At 54.0% G+C, this 19,361-nt stretch overlaps 3 non-coding genes across 3 annotated transcripts; 1 reads left to right on the top strand and 2 right to left on the bottom strand.

Moving 5' to 3' along the window:
- The first annotated feature begins 612 nt into the window (after positions 1-612).
- TRNAR-CCG (transfer RNA arginine (anticodon CCG)) lies at positions 613-685 on the top strand. Its single transcript has one exon. It is a non-coding gene; the product is annotated as a tRNA-Arg (tRNA).
- Positions 686-2,414: 1,729 nt separating this feature from the next.
- Positions 2,415-2,504, bottom strand: TRNAY-GUA (transfer RNA tyrosine (anticodon GUA)). The gene is given in 2 exon segments: positions 2,415-2,450; positions 2,468-2,504. It is a non-coding gene; the product is annotated as a tRNA-Tyr (tRNA).
- A 1,109-nt stretch (positions 2,505-3,613) lies between these two features.
- TRNAS-ACU (transfer RNA serine (anticodon ACU)) lies at positions 3,614-3,695 on the bottom strand. Its single transcript has one exon. It is a non-coding gene; the product is annotated as a tRNA-Ser (tRNA).
- Positions 3,696-19,361: the final 15,666 nt, after the last annotated feature.

Raw genomic sequence — 19,361 nt, 5'->3', positions numbered from 1 at the left:
GAAACACTCGTCTGGATGCTGGGCCTCCCTCCCCAGCACACCAGAGCCGTGTGCCACTGTCATACGCCTGCTCCATGGACATCTTCCCATTGCAGAGAGCGCTCCGAGCCAGACTGTGACTAGCCAGCCCCTCTCTGGGCACCCAGGGGCTACGTCTACACTGCAGGCTTCTTACACAAAACTTGAGGAGCATCTCTAATGCACGCGCATTCTTGCACAAGTAAATTTATGGCAAAATGTAGGAAAGGAGGGCTTCTTGCGCAAGAGTTATTCCTCTCCCCATGAGGAATAAGCTCTTTTGTGCAAGAGCTCTTGCACAAGAAGGCAGTATGGATGGGCAACAGGGGTTTCTTGCACAAGAGAGCGTTCACACTGCCATGGACGTTCTTGTGCAAAAGCACATGGCAGTGTGGATGCGCTGTTGCACCTAGCAGTTCTTGCGCAAGAAGCCTGCAGGGTAGATGTAGCCAGGGGGTGTTTGGGTTTGTTACCAGCACTGAGCTTTATACAACAGCCCAGGGAACATTGTGAAAAGCCAAAACTTTTCCGCCCTGGGTATCCCTGGCCAGCCAGAAAGAAAGGGAATTTGGGTTTCTGTATCATCACTCATGTGCCCCAGTGGCCTAATGGACAAGGCATTGGCTTCCGAAGCCAGGGATTGTGGGTTCAAGTCCCATCTGGGGTGACATTTGTGATGATTCCTAGTGAAGTCTCTTTCTCTTTACCATGTTAGCTGTGCAGGTCCCCTGGAATTGCCATTTTCCCCCAGACAGGACCCCTCCGGAGCAGACACTGACACTGGTGTTAGGCGCAGACAGGAGGAGAGTGTTTGTTAAAAGCTGAGCTGTGCACAGTGAGGTCAGATGCAGGCGCTGGCTTTTCTGTATGCACCTTGGCACCTGTTACCCATCGGTACCTGCCACCTCTCACCCCCCTGCCAGCACCCAGACAGAAGGCCAGTGCACATGGAGCCAGCGACCGTAGCGAGGGAGGCGGCTGCAGCACAATTCCAGGCTTGGGGCACATTGAACAACTTTTTGAAATATTTTTAAAACAAAAAATATGAAAAACTTTAGGCTCCATCTACACTGCAGACTTCTTGCCCAAGAACTGTTTTGTGCAAGAGTTCTTGTGCAAGAGCACATCCACACGGCCATGTGTTTTGGCACAACAGGGAGGGAGAGCTGAGTGGTTTGAGTATTAACTCGCTAAACCCAGGATTCTGAATTCAATCCTTGAGGGGGCCATTTAGAGATCTGGGGCAAATCTGTCAGGGAGGGTTCTTGTGCTTGCTATGAGGGTAGGGGGCTGGACTATCTGACCTCTCAAAGTCCCTTCCAGCTCTATGAGGTGGTTTATCTCCTCCTAAGGAGCATCTACAGCAGCATAGATGCTCTCTTGTGCAAGAAAGCTCTAATGGCTATTTTAGCCTTAGGGGTTTCTGGTGCAAGAAATCCCTCTTGCCTGTGCACACTGCCTTCTTGTGCAAGAGGGCTTATTCGTTATGGGGAGAGGACTAACTCTTGCACAAGAAGCCCTCTTTTCCAATGGTTTACTGTACATTTTCTTGCACAAGAATGCACATGCAGGATAGACACTGTGCTAGTTTTTGCACAAGAACTGCCATTCTTGTGCAAGAAGCCTGCAGCATAGCCAGGCAGTGTGAAAAACCTCACAACAATAAGCCCCAACCCAGGAGGTCCTACTAAGATTTGAACTCAGATTGCAAGATTCAAAGTCCTGCCCCTTACACCATGGGAACAAAACAGGTGACTGTGTGTAGCCATATGGAATACTGAGCTTTCAGACTGGCCTCTGGACTCCAGGCTTTCCTCCTGCTGCTTCATCCCTCTGGCTACGACTACACGGCACATTTATTTTGGAATAAGCTGGTCTGGAATAGTGATTCCAAAATAGCTTATTTCGAACTAGCACGTCTACACTGCAGGGAAACCTCAGAATAGTCCGAGGCAGGCTCCCCAGTGTAGACGAGCTATCTCAATTTAGAGCCCCAGGAAGAATAACTTAGAATGGCCCTGGGGAGGGGCTAGTTCAAACTAGCAGCAGTGGCGCAGCTACAGACACATTATTTTCAAATAGCTAATTTGGATTACGTGTTATTCTTCGTAGAATGAGGTTTGCAGAAGTCGGAATAAGCCGTCTGTTACTTCAGAATTATTTCAAAATAACGGAATTGCTGTGTAGACTCTTGCATTGTTATTTTGGAATAACGGCCATTGTTCCGAAAGAACTTTTGTGTTTGTGGATATAACCTGCGCAGCCCAAGAAATGTGATTGGCAGCTCCTCCCCACAATCTTTCTGTCAATTGCAGCGGAGGGCTCTGAAGACACGGACCCAAGGCAACCACCTTGGTTACCTTCTGCTAAGGCCAGGCCGGAGGGAAAACAATCACTCCTTCGAGCCGGAGTTGAACCAGCGACCTAAGGATCACTCGTCAAACACACACTACAGTCCTCCGCTCTGCCAGCTGAGCTATCGAAGGGTGCCTGATTGATGCTGGCTTGTCTAGGTTGTCATTTCTACAAGTCTCGGGGCACGTGCTCCCCCAAGTAGGTGGCATTGCTGATGGGGGGGCAGAGAAGCACAGGGGCTGTCACAGGTACTTCACATGCAGACGGACCCCTTGAGTGAAACCTGAGCTAGATCCATCCATGTCACAGCAAAAGGAAGAAAGTTGGGTTCTTCTCATGTGTCTTCTTTGTTCCAGAGTCTCTAGGGCTGCGGTCGGGGCAGGTCCAAAAAAAAAAAACCACTTCTCACGTGTCTCCTCACGTGTCTTCAGCAGGGGAGGCGGGCCCAGAAAGTGGGAAGGGCGGGCAGGGGAAGGGTGTGTGTGGGTGGTGGGGGAGGCACAGAGGGGAAATACAGAAGGCCCTTGTGGGGGCACCCAGGGGAGAGTCTCACAGGTGTCCTTGTCTGGAACTCTCCCTCAGGGCCTCTCAGATGCACAAGCCCCCGGAAGGGCCTGCTGGATGGCAGCCGTGTGCTGCTGCTGAAGGGCCTTTTGCGGAAAAGGGATGCAGATTAGACACAGCGCAATTGCAAATGAAGCGGGGATTTAAATCTCCCCCGCTTCATTTGCATGAACATGGCTGCTGCTTTTTTCCGGCTCGGGGCTTTGCCGGCAAAAAGCGCCAGTCTAGACTGGATCTTTTGGAAAATAAAACCTTGTCCAAAAGATCCCTTATTCCTAGCAATGTGGCCCCCTGAGCAGCCTCTGATGTTCCCTGCTTGAGCCCCAGAACCAGCCCTGAGTGACAGGGGCAGGGGGAGCAGCTCACACATGCCAAGGGGCTGGCCAGGGGCAGGACATGAGCCTGCAAGGCAGCAGTGACCTCACAAGGAACTTTTTCAGCACCTCAGCTCATTGGCCGGGAGGCAGTGACCTCACAGAGGGACCATGGCAACAGCCAGGTGGGACAGGCTGCAGGGCTGGGGCATCTCAGAGACCCCCATGGCCTGGCTGCCTGGAATCTCCTTTGTGAGGTTTCCCCCTGAGGAGATTTCCCCTGGCTGCAGTGGGAGGGGGGTGGGGCAGGCAGGGCTGCCACTGAACCTCTGGGAGAGGCAAGAGAGAAGACTACTAACACCCGATGAGGATGGGATTTGAACCCATGCATGCAGAGCACAATGGATTAGCAGTCCATCGCCTTAACCACTCGGCCACCTCATCTGAGCTGCTGGGGTTTGTTTCAAATCACCTGAAGTCAGCACTTCAGGGAACCTTTCTGCCACTTGCTGACTGGCCAAGGACACCCAGGGCGGGAAGGTTTTGGCTTTTCACAATGTTCCCTGGGCTGTTGTACAAAGCTCAGTGCTGGTAACAAACCCAAACACCCCCTGGCTACATCTACCCCGCAGGCTTCTTGCGCAAAATCTGTTTTGTGCAAAAGGTCTTGCCCAACAGTGTGTCCACACTGCCATGTGCTGTTGCACAAGAGAAGTGCTTTTCTGCAAGCGCGCCTATGGCAGTGTGGACGCTCTCCTGCTCAGGAAAGCTCTGATGGGCATTTTAGATACATGGCTTTCTTGAGCAAGAAACCGCTGTTGCCCATCCACACTGCCACCTTGTTGACGAGTTCTTGCACAAGAGGGCTTATAAGTGGGGAGAGCAATAACTTCTGTGCAAGAAGCCCTGTTGTCTGATTCTGCACTATAAATTTACTTACACAAGAACGTGCCTGCACTGTAGACGCTCTACAAGTTTTTACACAAGAGCAGTTGCTCTTGTGCAAAAAGCCTGCAGTGTAGACGTAGCCCTGCAGTGTAGACACAGCCTGAGAGAGACAAGGAAAGGAAGTGGCCAGAGCCTCCCTCCAGCAGGCTGGCCCTCAACAGGACGGGCACGTCTACACAGCACCCTCACCTCGAAGTGAGCTGTGCAGCGTGAGCGGCTGCCCGGGACCCCAGGGGAAGGTCTGTGGGGAGTTTCCAAGGCAACAACAGCTACAAAGTTTCATAATCTACACTCCTGTGACTGTGATTTATTCCTCCACTAACAAGTGTCTCTGAAGGGATGAGAAATGCAGGGCCCAGGTGCAGGGAGCCGGGTCACATTCTCCTGCCTGACTCTCAGTCTTGGCTGAAGCCTGGCTACAGAGAGAAAAGGCCAATGCAAACAGCCCCATGGCAGGGAGGGAGTCAACACGTGGGTGGGTAGAGCAGGGAGCTGGGGGCAGAGTTCAGCTCTAACTCACTAGGGGTGCGTCCCATACTTCAAAATAATCAATGCGGCTATTTTGAAATAGCTTATTTTGTAATTTGGGGCTGTCTACACAGCCCTTATTTCCAAATAAATCACTATTCCAAAATGTCCCTCCCTCCTCCTGCCATTCAGGGACGTCGGAATAGCGAGCCCATTATGGCTTGAAATAAGGGACTTGCTCTTAAGATGCCTCTGTGTGATATGAGCACCACGTCCCCTAAACCTCCGAGCTAGCCGGCCCACGGGTGTCAGTCTCACAAGTGGCCCTTTCAGAAAGGAGCTTTGGGCAGCCACAGGGATGTTGTGGGCTCTGGAACAAGGTGGGTGAGGCAGTAGGGCTCTTTGCAGGCAGGGGAATTAGCTCAAGTGGTAGAGTGATTTCTTAGCATGCAAGGGGTGGTGGGATCAATGTCTCCATCTGTATCTCAGCTCTAATCCTTTAATTTCAGTGGCCCCCTCCCTCTTCCTACCTCCAGTCTGGTTCAAGTCCCACCAGAGTCACTTTAGCTGCTTCCTCATTTCCAGGGCACCTTTTACAGACTAGTTAATCCTTAGGCTGACACTGGGGTGGGCTGGCATCCAGGCAATTCCCAGCAGACACCAGTAAGGGTGGAGGGAAGGGCTGGTCCTTGGGGCTGGAGCTGGGGGTTGTTCTGAAAGGCTGCAGGTGCTTTTAGACTGTTTTGTCCCTCCGTGTCTCCTACGAGTGCTGAGCAACACTCACGCTATGTCTACACTGCACTGTCCTTCTGGAAAAACCTACGCAAATTTCGAAACCCAATGGCTGTGTCTACATTGGCACCCTTTTCCAGAAAAGGGATGCTAATGAGACAGTTCGGAATTGCAAATGCTGCGGGGATTTAAATTTTCCCCGCGGCATTTGCATGAACATGGCTGCCGCTTTTTTCCGGCTCGGGGCTTTGCCGGAAAAAAGCGCCAGTCTAGACAGGGATCTTTCAGAAAATAAACCTTTTCCGGAAGATCCCTTATTCCTTATTCCTCTTAAAATCAGGACCTTATTGCTGCTCCCCTGGGTACGTGCAGGTGCTTCTGCTGACCAGCCTTTACCTGGGATGAGCCCAACTCCCATGTGACAAAGCTGATAATGCCCCTTGGTGCCAGCCTGGGGAAGCCATGACTTAGAGCCAGCTATTGATATCCATGGAAAACTGATTTCAGAGGGATGAGATCAGCCCTTCCTGTGTATCTGGCTTCTTCAAAGGGGCTTAATAAGGAGCTAAAAGCTGAGGAAGGGACATTTAGAAGGGTGAATTTCTGTCCCTGGCACCATTTTCTGTGTACCTTAGTGGCCTAATGGATAAGACGCTGGCCTTGTAAGCCACGGATTGTGGGGTCAAGTCCCACCTGGGTTGACAGTTACTTTTCATTGCCAAATTATTTTCCTTCTTTGGCTCTCTGGGACAGTTAGCAAAGATGATCCATGGTGGCTGTCTCTCTCTCTCTACAAAAACTGTTCAGACCCCTCCCTAGCAAATGCAGGTGTGTTTGCTAAAAGCCTGTGTATTCAAAGTCAGAATGAAGGGGCATTTTTTGCTCTAGAAGGCCCAGGAGTGACAGCCAGAGGGAGGTGGCTGTAGTAGAGCAGGGTCTGTCTGGAGACAAAGTGGAGCCTGAGGATGAGAAGGCCCATGAGAGGCAGAGACTCCAGAGCAGTGGGGGGCTAGTTATTTGGTCTGGCAAAGGGACAAAAAATCCCCAGGCCCTGAGCATGGTGCAGGTGAGGCCCATGGGGCAGTTTGCCTGGTGGGGTTCGGGGCGTGGAGAAGCTGTGAAGCTCTGTGAGTGGATAAGGTCCCTGGCTGAGCTGCGCCCCCTGCCATGTGTGTGACTCAAACTGTCCCTCGTCCCCTTTTATGTGTCTGTTGCACTTCCAGCGTCTTTCCTCAGGCACGTTCATCCGGCAAAGACCGCCCCCCCCCCAGGGATCTTGTATCTTCCTTTGTGCCGCTCAGCCGCAGACACAGCAGAAGGGTTTTCCTGCAGCCACCGGCCCCAGCCCCTCTCTCCAGGGACCCAACCCAGCTGCCTCCTGCCCGCAGTGCAGGGACCCGATGCAGCAGGGCCCCCTCTGGCCCAACAGGCAGCTGGCAAACGTGGTAGAACTAGTAAAACAGCTGAGTTTGCAGGCAGTGAAGGGGGCAGGCGGGGACGGGGTGTGTGAGGAGCATCAGGAGGTGCTGAAGCAGTTCTGCGAGGAGGATCAAGCCCCCATCTGTGTGATCTGCAGAGAGTCCCGGGCTCACCGCGCGCACACGGTGCTGCCCATAGCGGAGGCTGCCCAGGAGTACAAGGTAGGGAACTGCTGCCCTGTCTGCTGGGAATTACTCTGGGTTTTAGTCACTGGCTAATTTCCCTGACTCTTCCTGGGAGAGATTGTGACAAAAGAAATGCTCTGGCCAGGGGGAAGCTGAGGCAACAGAGCAAGTTATTAGAGACACCGGCTGAGAGAAACTTCTCTGAGATGCTCAGCGGAATCCTTCTGGACCCAGCCCCCCTCCGGGAAATAAGGGGCCATTACCCAATGGGAGGCTGGCTTATAGGAATGTGCTGCCTTCAGACTGGAGAAGGGGGGGGGTGATACAAGCAGCTGTTACTACAGATTTGAGGACTAGAATTTATGGTTATTACTTGTATTTGACAGACCCCATGTGATATCCAGGCTCTGCACAAAACCCAGCCAGGGACAATCCCTGCCCTGAGGGAAATTGGCTGCTGTCGTGAGACAGGATCCTGGGCTAGTTGGGCAACTGGCATGGCCCAGTCTGGCTGTTCTGATGTTCTGTTTGGTTTCTGCGCTTGTCCCCTCTGGACAATGGAAAATGGACCCATGTCCTGAAGGGGACAGAAAGTGGCCTGTGAAAGGTAGGTAAGGAAAAAGACATGCTCATGTGTTCCTGATGGTCTACTAGTTAGGATTCAGCACTTTCACTGCTGAGGCCTGGGTTCAAGTCCCAGTCAGGGAAACCAGCCTCAGTTTCCACATGACAACTGCCTACTCATTCATCTTACCTCATTGTTACAGCAGCTGTGACCCAAGAGGTTCACTCAGGGCCCCTTTCCCACCTCTCCCTCACTGCCAAGACAGCACCTGCCATTTTCAGAAGGGACAGAGCTGGGTGACTCAAACTGCCCCTCCCCTCTCCCATGTGGGCAGCCCTGCAGGAAGCTCTGTGGCACACACAGCACTAGCCCAGCACAGTGTCAGGTCGGCACAAGATCCATTGGTTCAGTTTTGTTGTTGAAGGAGACAACCCAGAACTGGCTCCAGCCCCCACTCAGTAACCTGGGGAAATGACCCACCAGGCCTGGGCCCCTCGGAGAGGCAACGATTCCCCACTGGCCAGGGCAGAGCCTCCCTCTGACACAGTCATGGAGCCTTCTCCCCCTGGTCCTGCCTCCCCCTTCACTCAGCTCTCACTGCTCGGTGCTGCCAGGGAGGGGCCTCACTGCGAGAGCCGCCTGGGCAGGTTCCTGCCACAGAGACACGTCCCAGAGCAGGACGGATGCTCAGACCGACACTGAGTGTTGCTCAGCGCTGGGGTGAGACAGGGAAGGACAAAAGGGTCTAACGGCGCCTGCAGCCTTTCAGAACAGCCCCCGGCCCTACCCCAAGTACCAGCCCTTCCCTCCCCCTTCACCCTCGCTGGGCACTGTCTGGACTTAGGCCTCCCCAGTGCCAACCTAAGGGCTCTGGAGGGGACAGGGCAGCTCCAGGGGCAGAATCCTTTTTTCTGCAGTAGTTCAAACCCAGCTCCTTGGTTCCAACTAATGTTACTCCTCATTTATTGCCCTCTGTGTCTCCCTCCCAACACACACCAATCCCCCCTCAACATACCCCCTTCCCTCTCCCCCTCCCCCTGCTGGTAACACAAACAGGACTTTTCCCTGTTGAAAGAACAAACTCTCTGGTTTTTATGTGGGGAATGTAGAACTGGGGAGGGGCTGGGGAAAGACCCTGGGAGGGGGAGGAGGCTGGGAGGAAGGGCTAAGGCTGGCACCTTCCTCTGGTGGCCCCACTGCCTCATGTCAGGGTCCTCAGCAGCGCTGGGGGGTGGCTCCAGGGGGAGAAGCTGGTTCGGGGGAACTTGAGCTGCTGGGCCACTGAAGCAGGCCCCTAGCAGCAGCCTCTGTGCAGGGCTCACACGCTCCAGGCCTCCTGGTCATATTGAGTCTCCCCGTGTGGCTTGGGCTCCAGGGCTTGCCCCCCAGCTGGTGCCTTGAGGTAGTATGCACAGTATGCACAGTGCTGTGGTGCTTCCCCAGTGCGGGAACTGTGCTCACAGGTCCTCACATACCCCTGCCGCAATTCATTGACCGTGGCTCTGACTTGGTCTGGGGTGGGGGGAGGTGGCCTTTCTTTGCAAGGCCATGAGCCATTCGGCCATAAATATCTGCATTCCTCTGCCTGGACTGCAGGGCCTGCAGAGACTCATACTTGGACCACGGCTTTATCCATGACAGTGATGTGTAAAAGGGAAGTCAAATCCCCCGGAGCCATTGACTCCCCTATGAGGGGCACGTACAATATACATACATTGCTAATGCTTAGATATATTTGCTATTTGTATAGGAGTAAGACATGACAAAGGTCAAGGCCTGTCACAAGTAATAACTCACAATAAGGAGACGAGGGGAAGTGAAACCAGTCTTCTGTTAAGTAGAGATATGGATATATTCCACATCCTTTAAACTTGTGACCGGCTCAAGCAGGAAAGGAAAAAGGGAGGTATGGCTCGCCCATTGTTTAGCAAAAGTGAATGAATGTAACACAGCTGTAACCGCAAAGTCAGCAAGTAGGCACTGTATTTAACCTCATTTAGAAAATTAACCTGACCTATAGGAATGCTAAATGTCAAAAATGAAGTAACCTATCATGTTAAGGCACCTAAACCAGGAAGGATGTTAACCCTATAAGAACCCCTGCCTATGAGATGTTGGGGGTCAGCTCTGCTTTGAACATTGAGTTCCTTAGCCGTACCTTGGTTGCAACCAATAAACTTGAGTTGGACCCAGCCTGAAAGTGTGACTCTCTTCTTGGGGTAAATCAGACTAGCCTCCAAGGGGACGAAACCAGCAATTTATGCAACAACAGTGCCTGGCACTTGCTGCCCCTTGCTTGGTCCTGCGATGCATCCATGGAAGGGCCAGAGGCGTGTCTGGGGGCTTGTGCCTGTGACATGGCTCTCCAAGAGGCAGGAAGCGCTTGATCTTAGCCGAATGGCCGAGAAACAACATTTTATGAAAAAAAACAAGAGGACAACTCTTGGTCTATACTCCTGGGCCACGCAGAGTGTCCGGCAGCCACTTCCCTGCCTCTCCCTTTGCTGCTCTTGAACTTAGCCCAAGAGCCAAGAAGCTGTATTCGCCTACCCAGAAACCTCTGCAACTGGTATGCCAGCCAATCCCTCACACCACAGAGAGCCACAGGGATGTTACTATTCCAACATCACCACCCCTGATTTTAGCCAATCGGGCAAGAAGTTATGCTTTACCCAAACCACACGGGCACTCTCTTACCTCAAGTGCACTTCATGGCAGATGTGGACTTCCCTCACTAATTTTCATAAGCCTGTCTAGCACAGGCATTGGTGGTATAGTGGTGAGCATAGCTGCCTTCCAAGCAGTTGACTGGGGTTTGACTCCCAGCCAATTCAATGTGGGGCAAGAACTGCACAGCTCTTTGAAGAGCTTCTACTTAAGCCCTGAAAAAGCAGGCAGAAGTGTGTGTTGCTGCCTCTTGCCACTTTTATTCCTCTCCAAGAGGCAGGAAGTGCTCAATCTTAGCCAAACAGCCGAGAAGCAACGCTTTAAGGCTAGAAACGCAAGGACAGTTCTTGGTTCCGTTCCTGGGGCCATGCTGAGTGTCCGGCTGCCACTTCCCCTCCTCTCCCTTTGCCGCTCTTGAACTTAGCTCAGCAGCCGAGAAGCTGCACTCGCCCACCCAGAAACCTCTGTGACTTTTCTCCCCCCAGCTTCTTTGTGAACCCTCACTCAAGGGTATCTAGGTGGGAGCTTCTAGGAACCGGCATTCCCGTCTGTAGGGTGGGTCTGGGAGCCCCCAGCCTTTGGATCCATGTGAGACGCGATCCCAGGGGAACAATCTCCTGGAGCTTCTCCCTGTCCCATGGAGCTCAGGCCAGGGGGACCCAGGGCCGGGGTCTGTACGGTGCCAACGTGTGTAACACATGGCAACATTTCTCCTTCCTCTGCCGGAGAGGGAGCCAGATAGTTCCCTTGAGACCACATACAGATGAGCAGGGTCTGGAGAGGTGAAGCCACTGAATGAAAAAGCAAGGAGAGCAGAGTATCAGCTACCATCTGAGAAACCTAAACATGGGGCAGTGTGATGGTCCCATGGTGTGAGGGGCAGGACTTTAACTTCTGCAATCTCAGTTCAAATGTCAGTGGGTCCTGCTGGTGAGGTGTTGGTTTGTGCAAATCTCTGCAAGTCAATCTTCTTGTCCCTATCCTTCAAGTCCACTTTGTGCCTCTTGAATTTTTCAGTTGAAGGACTTTGAAGAAGTATTTTTTAAGAACAGAACTGGTGGCACTATGGGTCACCCTGCAGTACTTGTAAGATGATATAGCTGAAAAATGTACTAAGGTTCTGAGTTCAAACTTCACCTGGAGCAGTGGTTTTCAGTCCCTGCTGGGCTGTCTTCTTGCATTGAACCCCAGGGGTGCTAGAATTCCACCCCAGAGGACATGAGCAGTGAAAATTCCCCCTTCACGTGTTATGGCCTCATCAGCGCGATTGCTGGGTGGCCACGAACTGAGGCCAACTGACACGGAGAGGTTTGGACGTTTGACCCTCTTTCTGCCTGGTTCTTCTTGTCCATTTTCTCCCCCTCCGTCCCCCCCGCCCCCATCAGCAACTACTGTCCATTTCAGTCTCTGGGTGAGCTCAGGAAAAGAGGCGGGAAATCGGACAAAGTAACAAGACAAGCAACTAACCCCCCAACTTCGCCTGTGCCCTGACAGCCCAGTTTGCTGAGACCTGCCCCCACCCGGAGCAGAGCAAAGGCAGGTGTTCTGAGGGGGCTGGCTTGATGCTGCTCTAAGGAGAGCTCCTTTTTCCTTCTCTGGCAGAGGAGGGGCAGGACTTGCTGGCTTCTAAGTGGAGCAGCAGGGCAAACAAGTGCCTACCAGGAGGCACAGCTGGGCTCTTCACAGAGGAGCCAAAGAAGGGACGAGCCTCAAGGTCTTTGCCAAAGCCTGGGAATGAACAAGGAACCTTTAGTCTAACACTCTCCCCACTGAGCTACTTTGGCACCTCATGTCCCCTCCCTCCCCACTTGTCTCCCAGTATGTCTCCACTGCATGTTGCACTTGCACAACCCCCCGCCCCCCCCGTGCGTGTGGCTGGCAGGGGTTGCTAGATGGACCCATTCACATGTAGCTTTACTGAACCCCCCCTCCTTTCTGCCTTGAACCTCCCCCGGCCCAAGGGATGCTGCCCAAAAGAACATTCCCTGTAAGAAATGTGTCACTTTCACCCCTGGGAGCAGCTCAGCCATGCAAAGGGGCTGCCTGGGGCAGGACATTAGCCCTGGAGGGCAGGGGTGGGTGTGGCAGTGACATCACAAGGGCCTTTTGCAGCCCCTCAGCTTATTGGCTAAAGGAGGTTGGGAGATGATGACCTCACAGAGAGTCCATGACAATGGCCAGGTGGGACAGGCTGCAGGGCAGGGGCCATCTCAGAGCCCCCAAGGCTTTGCTGCAGGGAGTCTCCTGAGGCTACAGAGAGAGAAGGGGAGTCACAAGAATGAGTGTGATGAGGAGCCTTGTTGGAACCTTCTCTTCCCCTACCAACTAACTGACCTAGAAAACAGACATCCCTGTGGAGAAGGGAAGAGTCACCAAAAGGTTGCCTAAATTGACAGCAGGGGAATTAGCTCAAGTGATACCCATATTCTCCAGTGACCAGCAGGTTCCCTATTTTTTGTTTTTGCAAGCAGAGGGCCAAGTGGCAGCAGTGTCCCCTCCCTCTTCCTATTCACTCACCGCAAAAGCCACCATGGCTTAACTCCAAATCTGTAAACCTCATTGCACGAGGGACAATGCCTATTCCAAAATAGCTATTTTGCAATAGCCGGAGTGTGGTTGCTCCACTGCAGCTATTTCAAAATAGCTCCTGCCCAGGGCCAGTCAAAGTAATTACTGCCCAGAGCCTCCTGGGGCTCTAAGTCGAGGCTTCCCTGCAGTGTGGACGTGCTACTTTGAAACAAGCTATTAAAAAACAAGCCCATTGTGTAGACGAACCCTGAGAGCTGAGTGAAGCTGTTAGTGTCCCTGCTCCCGGCACAATCCCACTGTCTGGTTTCTGGCCACTTGAAGCACCATCCCCCCTCCACTCAGGCTCTTATTCACCAACCCACATGGCTCCTGCAGCCTGTGTGGGGGCAGGGCAGGCTGCCTGAGAAACGTGCTGGGCTGCTGGCTGGGAGTGAGCCAGGTAAGTCTCCCAGCCAGAGCCTGCCTCTGGCACCCCAGCCCCTCCCTTCCCTCAACTCCCTGGTACCCCATGTAAACCAAACCCTCTGCCCCCCTCTTTAAACCACATCCCTCCCAGATCCTGCACCCCAATCCTCTGCCCCAAGCTCCTGTCTGCACCCAGCCTCCATCCCAGACCCCCACCTACTGTTAATAGCATGGAAAAGTGCAGCCCTGGGAGTGGTTCCCATCAAAACTCTTTGCCCACCCCTGTCCTAAGCTGTGCAGCAGCCCAGCCCCACAGCTGCTTAATGAGCCCTGCCCAGCCAGGGCCTCAGGTCTCTGCCCATGGAGCTGCCATGTCCTCTCCAGAGCCCTTAGGCTGGCACCAGGGAGGCCTGAGTCCAGGCAGTGCCCAGTGGAGCCCAGTGAGTGTGGAGGGAAGAGCTGGGACGTGGGGGTGGGGCCGGGGGCTGTTCTGAAAGGCTGCAGGCGCCATTAGACTCTTTTGTCCTTCCCTGTCTCACCCCAGCGCTGAGCAACACTCAGTGCCGGTCTGAGCATCCGTCCTGCTCTGGGACGTGTCTCTGTGGCAGGAACCTGCCCAGGCGGCTCTCACAGTGAGGCCCCTCCCTGGCAGCACCGAGCAGTGAGAGCTGAGTGAAGGGGGAGGCAGGACCAGGGGGAGAAGGCTCCATGACTGTGTCAGAGGGAGGCTCTGCCCTGGCCAGTGGGGAATCGTTGCCTCTCCGAGGGGCCCAGGCCTGGTGGGTCATTTCCCCAGGTTACTGAGTGGGGGCTGGAGCCAGTTCTGGCTTGTCTCCTTCAACAACAAAACTCAGCAAGTCACCAAAACAAACACCCTTGTGGCCAGCATGGGGCTTGAACCCACAGCCTTGGTGTTATTAGCACCACGCTCTAACCAACTCAGCTCGCCAGCCTATGAAAGTGAAGTTCATAAATGCCCCTTCCAAGGGAGGCACCTCAGACCGCTGCAGCGATGTCTCTGCAGCTGCAAGCGGCTCTTCTCTGACAGGGCCACTAGTGACTCACTGTGACATGGGCTGGCTAGTCCAGCTGGTTTGAGGTTTAGTCAAGGTGGCTGGCAGTCGACATGGCGCACGGAGATCCAGGGCAAAGAGGCAGCTGGAATCTCCTGCTGCCAGCACCTTGCCTCCCAGCTTCTTCCTTGTCAGCAGCAGCCGCAGCCCCTTTCAGCCACTGAGTCAGCTGCACTTTTCCAGTTGAGCTAATTCTGTTCCACCTACAACCTGTCTCCAGTCAGTGCTCCTGCCACTGCCAGGCCCAGGAGGACTGGGGCCCAACAGCTTTTCACACCAGCTTTGTAAGAGGCCAAGTAGGAAGGGGCCACTGCAGGTGCACAACCCCCTGGCTGCAGTGTCTGTGGAAAGGGGGGAGAGGACACACACTTGTCACTGGGAACAGGGCGCATGGATCCCACTCGTTCCTGCAGAAAATGAAACAGGCTGAGCATTTTGCAGAGAACAGGCCAGAATCCTGCTGGGAGAGGCTCCATCATGCACAGACTCTGCACAGGGCCAGACTGCTGGGAGGAGGCTCTGGCCATGAACTTTCCTTCCCTCTCTGTTACCTCCTGCACCTGGGGCTGAAAGGGACGTGGGCTGCAGGCTGGTCCTGCCCAGCTGCCTTCCCCAGTTGGAGGAGAAAATGCTCATGGAAGGGCTCACATGTTGTCCCCAATGCACTGGCCTGAGGGCCTGAATTCTTGCTACCCCTGCGGGCACCCAAACGCACCTTCTGGGCAGGGGGGCACCCTCCCCAGCTCACACCCCTCCTGTCACACACTGGCTAGCTCAGTTGGTAGAGTGGGTGACTCTTAATCTCAGAGTCATGGGTTCAACCCCCATGCTGGGCCATACCCTTCCTTAACTCACATTTTCAGTCAACTAGCAAATTCTCCCTCAACTTTCACCAGGGTTTTAGAAAGAAAAAGTCTAGTCCTGGGTCCAGCTTTAGTAGAACCAAAGAGAGAACCAACTGCAATTCCCATCTTCTGAGGAGAAGGGAAGAGGATTTTCTCCTCCTCAGTTCTAGCCACATCAGCCCAGGGAGGAGAAAAAATAACCCTCCGCCCGCTGATTGTCCCCTGTCAGCTTCTGTAGCTTCACCTCCTGCCACAGCAGCTCCAGCTTTGAGCTACAAATCTCAAGGGGCTAATGAGGAAATGAGGAGCTGGCAGCTCGGGTTAGTGGCTTCCCTGAGAACCAGAGGTGGAGTGTTCACAAGGTGCATTCCCCTCCCCTGCAGAGCAGGGTGTTGGAAAGAGCCAGGAACAGAACAAAGAACCAAGTGCCATCTATGCTGGAGTGTGTTTCTGTGGTGTGGTAGTTATTACAGGTTATGTAACAAATGAAAGGCCCCTTGTTCAAAGCCAGGTAAAACACAGGGCCATCTCTTATTGCTGCTCCCCTGAGGTGCCCAGGTAAATGCAGCTGCTGCTGACCAGCCTGTGCCCAAGATGAGCCCAACTACCATGTGACAGAGGTGGGTGATGTCAGCTGATAATGCCCCTGGGTGCCAGCCTGGGGAAGGGAGATGAATCAGGCCAGGCAGCTGCTGGAGGCTTGTGGCTTGGCCTCCCCTGCCCTGGGAGGCTGGTGTATTGGGCCGGCTCTGCCTCCTGCCTCCCTTGTATGACTTACCCAGTGTCCACAGGCCAAATGTCAGAAAAGCCTCTTCCAAAAAAAGCAGAAGAAAAAGCTACACAAATTGGGTTTCGAAATTTGCGTAGGTTTTTCCAGAAGAGCCGTGCAGTGTAGACACAGCCTGAGTGTTGCTCAGCACTAGTAGGAGACAGGGAGGGACAAAACGATCTATCGGTACCTGCAGCCTTTCAGAACAAACCCCAGCCCCAACAACCAGCCCTTCCCTCCACCCTCATTGGGGTCTGCAGGGAAGTGTCTGGACTCAAGCCCACCCCACTATCAGCCTAAGGATTGCCTGTTCTGTAAAAGGTGCCCAGGAAATGAGGAAGCAGCTAAAGTAACTCTGGTGGGACTTGAACTCACAACTTTTGAATATTTAACTGGATTTACACTAGCCATAGTAGCTTAGAAGTCCAACATGCTTTCCATTGCACCACAGAGCCTGATGGACTGCTGAGTTCGATATCTCCACTCTCTGCTTTTCAGAATGGCAATTGCTGGGGGAAAAGAAAGGGGATCCAAGTCTGTCTCTTTCGGGAGAGAGGTAGGAAGGGGGGGGGGAACCACTGAGCCCCCGACAGTGAAAACTAGGAATAAGGACAGAGCTGCAGTTGGAGGCCTTCTGAGCTATAATGGTTAATATGAGCCCAGCTAGACATTCAAAGGTTGTGGGTTCAAGTCCCACCAGAGTCACTTTAGCTGCTTCCTCATTTCCAGGATGCAGCTTTTACAGAACAGGCAATCCTTAGGCTGACACTGGGGTGGGCTGACCAGACTCCCAGGCCCTGGGCTCTGGGGCCAGCCCCCCTGTGGGTCAGAGCTCCCAGGCCACAATGCTACTCCAGGGGGCCTGGTTCCAGGACCACCCAGTGTCTGGGGGGGCTGGAGGCCTTTGCCCTGAAGTCTCAGAGCTCCCCCAGAGTCGGGTGCCGCTGGCCTGAATGGTGCTGGATGCTCCTGCTCCCCTCCCAGCAGGCTGGCCCTGGACAGGCTCTGTGAACGCTGGACCCTCCTCCTTCCAGGTCCCCGGCCTGCTCCCTGCAGAACCTCAGCCTGGCTCCTTTCCTGTCCTCTGCTTGCTGGGCCTCTGGGAATGGCCAAGTCCCAGAATTGGGTGCAGCACTGCTGGGAGCCCTGGCTGAAGCCAGGAGGGGAACTATCCCACAGGGCTGGTGGGATGTAGAAAGCTGCTCCCTGAGAACCTTTCCCACGGCAGCACCCCCAGTCTGGCCAGCCCAGCCTCTGCCCAAGGTTGGGAAGCATCTGCGGGAGCAGGTAAGAGAGACCCCCCCTTCTGAGAGAACAAGCCCCCCCTCCGGGCTGCATTGGGAGCAGGGCCGTCCTTAGGATTTATGGTGCCCTATGTGAGATTATTAAACTGGTGCCCCTATGACTGACTTGCTCTTCCACCCCTACTCCCCCCCTTCCCAGAAACCTCAGCAGCCAATCCCTTCCCTCAGACGGTGCTGCAGGCAGTGCATTCAGCTCTCTAGGGCCCAGCCCTGCTGTTACATGATCTACTGCTTCCTGTCATAGGCATGCACAGCACATTTCATTAGGGTGTGCACCAAAAGAATTTTTTTTTAATGTACGCTTTGACCCCCTCCATTAGCTACACCCCTGACCACCATTAGCCATGCCTCTGGAGGCAACACTCTCAGGGAAAGATGGACACATGACCAAAAGTAAAAGATATCATGTGACTCACCCCCTCCCAAGGATTTTTCCCACCATCCTCCTACCAACAGGGATTAGTTTGGCCCCCACCAATCCGCTCTCATGCAACTATCCTGGGATTGCATTAACCCAATGTGAGTGACATTAACTCAGGGGCAGAGAGGCTGGGGGAAGTGTTCCATCTCAGGCTGTGTCTACATTGGTACGATCTTGCACAAAAGCAGCCGCTTTTGCGCCAAAACTTGCTGTCTGTCTACACTGGCTGTGAGTTCTTGGGCAAGAACACTGATGTTCTAATGTGTGAAATCAGTGCTTCTTGCACAAGAACTCTGACGCTCCCGCTCAGGGATAAGCCCTCTTGCACAACTGTTCTTACACAAGAGGCCAGTGTAGACAGGCAACATGACTTTCTTGCGCAAGAAAGCATCTACACTGGCATGGCTGCCCTTCCGCAAAAGCTCATCTCTTGCACAAAGGCACATGCCAATGTAGATGCTCTCTTCTGGAAGAGTTTTTGCACAAGAACTCTTCCGCAAAAGAGTTCTTGCGCAAAATCATGCCAGTGTAGACGTAGCCTAAGAGTTTCCTCCCATGAGCAAAATTAATGTGCTGTGCATCAGTACTGAGTTCATGTGGCTTGTTTTGATGTGCCACAGTGGCACCCAAGTTATTAATAAATATCTTATAAAGCTCTACCTTTCCCCTCTGCTCCCATGTCTCCTCCCCTTGCTCCATCAGCTCCCCTGGTGCCTGCTGCCCCCAACTCCTCACCTTCATCTGCTGTCCTGACTCCTGCCTGTTTCACTGCCCTCAGCCATCCTGAGACCTGCCCCCCTCCACCAGCCCGTCTCTCCCCCCTGTGCCCACTCTTCCGATAGCCCCACTCAAATCATGTGAGCTACCCCTCCTCATCCCCTCTTCTAACACCTCCCTCTGCAAACCTGCCCTGCCTCTCTCCTCTGGTGCTGGCCTCTCCCCTGCAGGTGTCTGCTCTTCTGCTTCACCCCCAGAATCTCCTGACACCTGCAACTTCCCTTACCCCTGGACCTTCCTGGTGCCTCCCCCTTCCCTTACTGCCCTTTCCCCCTTTGCCCTTTTTCCTTGATGCCCACCCTCTCACCAGTCTCTGCCCCATTCCTCTCCTGCCCCTCTGTGCCCTCACACATGCCTTGCTCCATCCCCACCTTTCTCATGCCCACCCCTTCTTTTAAGCCTTCTCCCAGCACCTCCCCCTCCAGCCCCCAATGCCCTCTCCTCTCCTCCCAGCATCATCCTGTCCTCCCTCCCACTGACACCTCCCCTCCTGCCCTTTTCCTCATTGTCTGCACTTGCCTCCCGCATCACCAACCGCATTAGTCGCTCCTGCACCCCAGCCACTTGGTGCCTTCTCCTTTCTTCTCCTGACCTGCCCCCTCCCATCAGCACAAGCCCTTCCTCTCCCACCCCTCCCCCTCACCTCACCTTGCCTACCTTCTGCCTTCCTGTTTGCAGGGCTGGAGTCTGCTGTGATTGGGCCCCAGAAGTCCCTGCAGCCCGGGCTCCAGACCACATGCCAGAGCTGGAGCTGGGCTGCTCAGTGTTCACAGCCCCGGCCCATCACAACACGGCTGGTCCCGTCCTAGCGAGGCTCTGCTCCCCCCACGCCCTGCTCAGCGTGTCTCCTGCTGAGGTGCAGCTTGGCTGTTTTTAAAAATGGTGCCGCAACGCCAAGCCACGTATGACCCCGCCCCCTCTGGCTCACCACATGTGACCCCCACCCCCGGCACAGCCCTGACTCCCCCCGACACTGCCGCCCGGGCTGACAGCTACCCTTCTC

Source organism: Pelodiscus sinensis, chromosome 19 (assembly GCF_052426305.1).
Source record: "Pelodiscus sinensis isolate ZL-2025 chromosome 19, ASM5242630v1, whole genome shotgun sequence".
In the NCBI taxonomy this organism is placed as follows: domain Eukaryota; kingdom Metazoa; phylum Chordata; order Testudines; family Trionychidae; genus Pelodiscus; species Pelodiscus sinensis.
The sequence above is the reverse complement of the archived record's forward strand: the minus strand, read 5'-3'. Positions and strand labels throughout refer to the sequence as shown.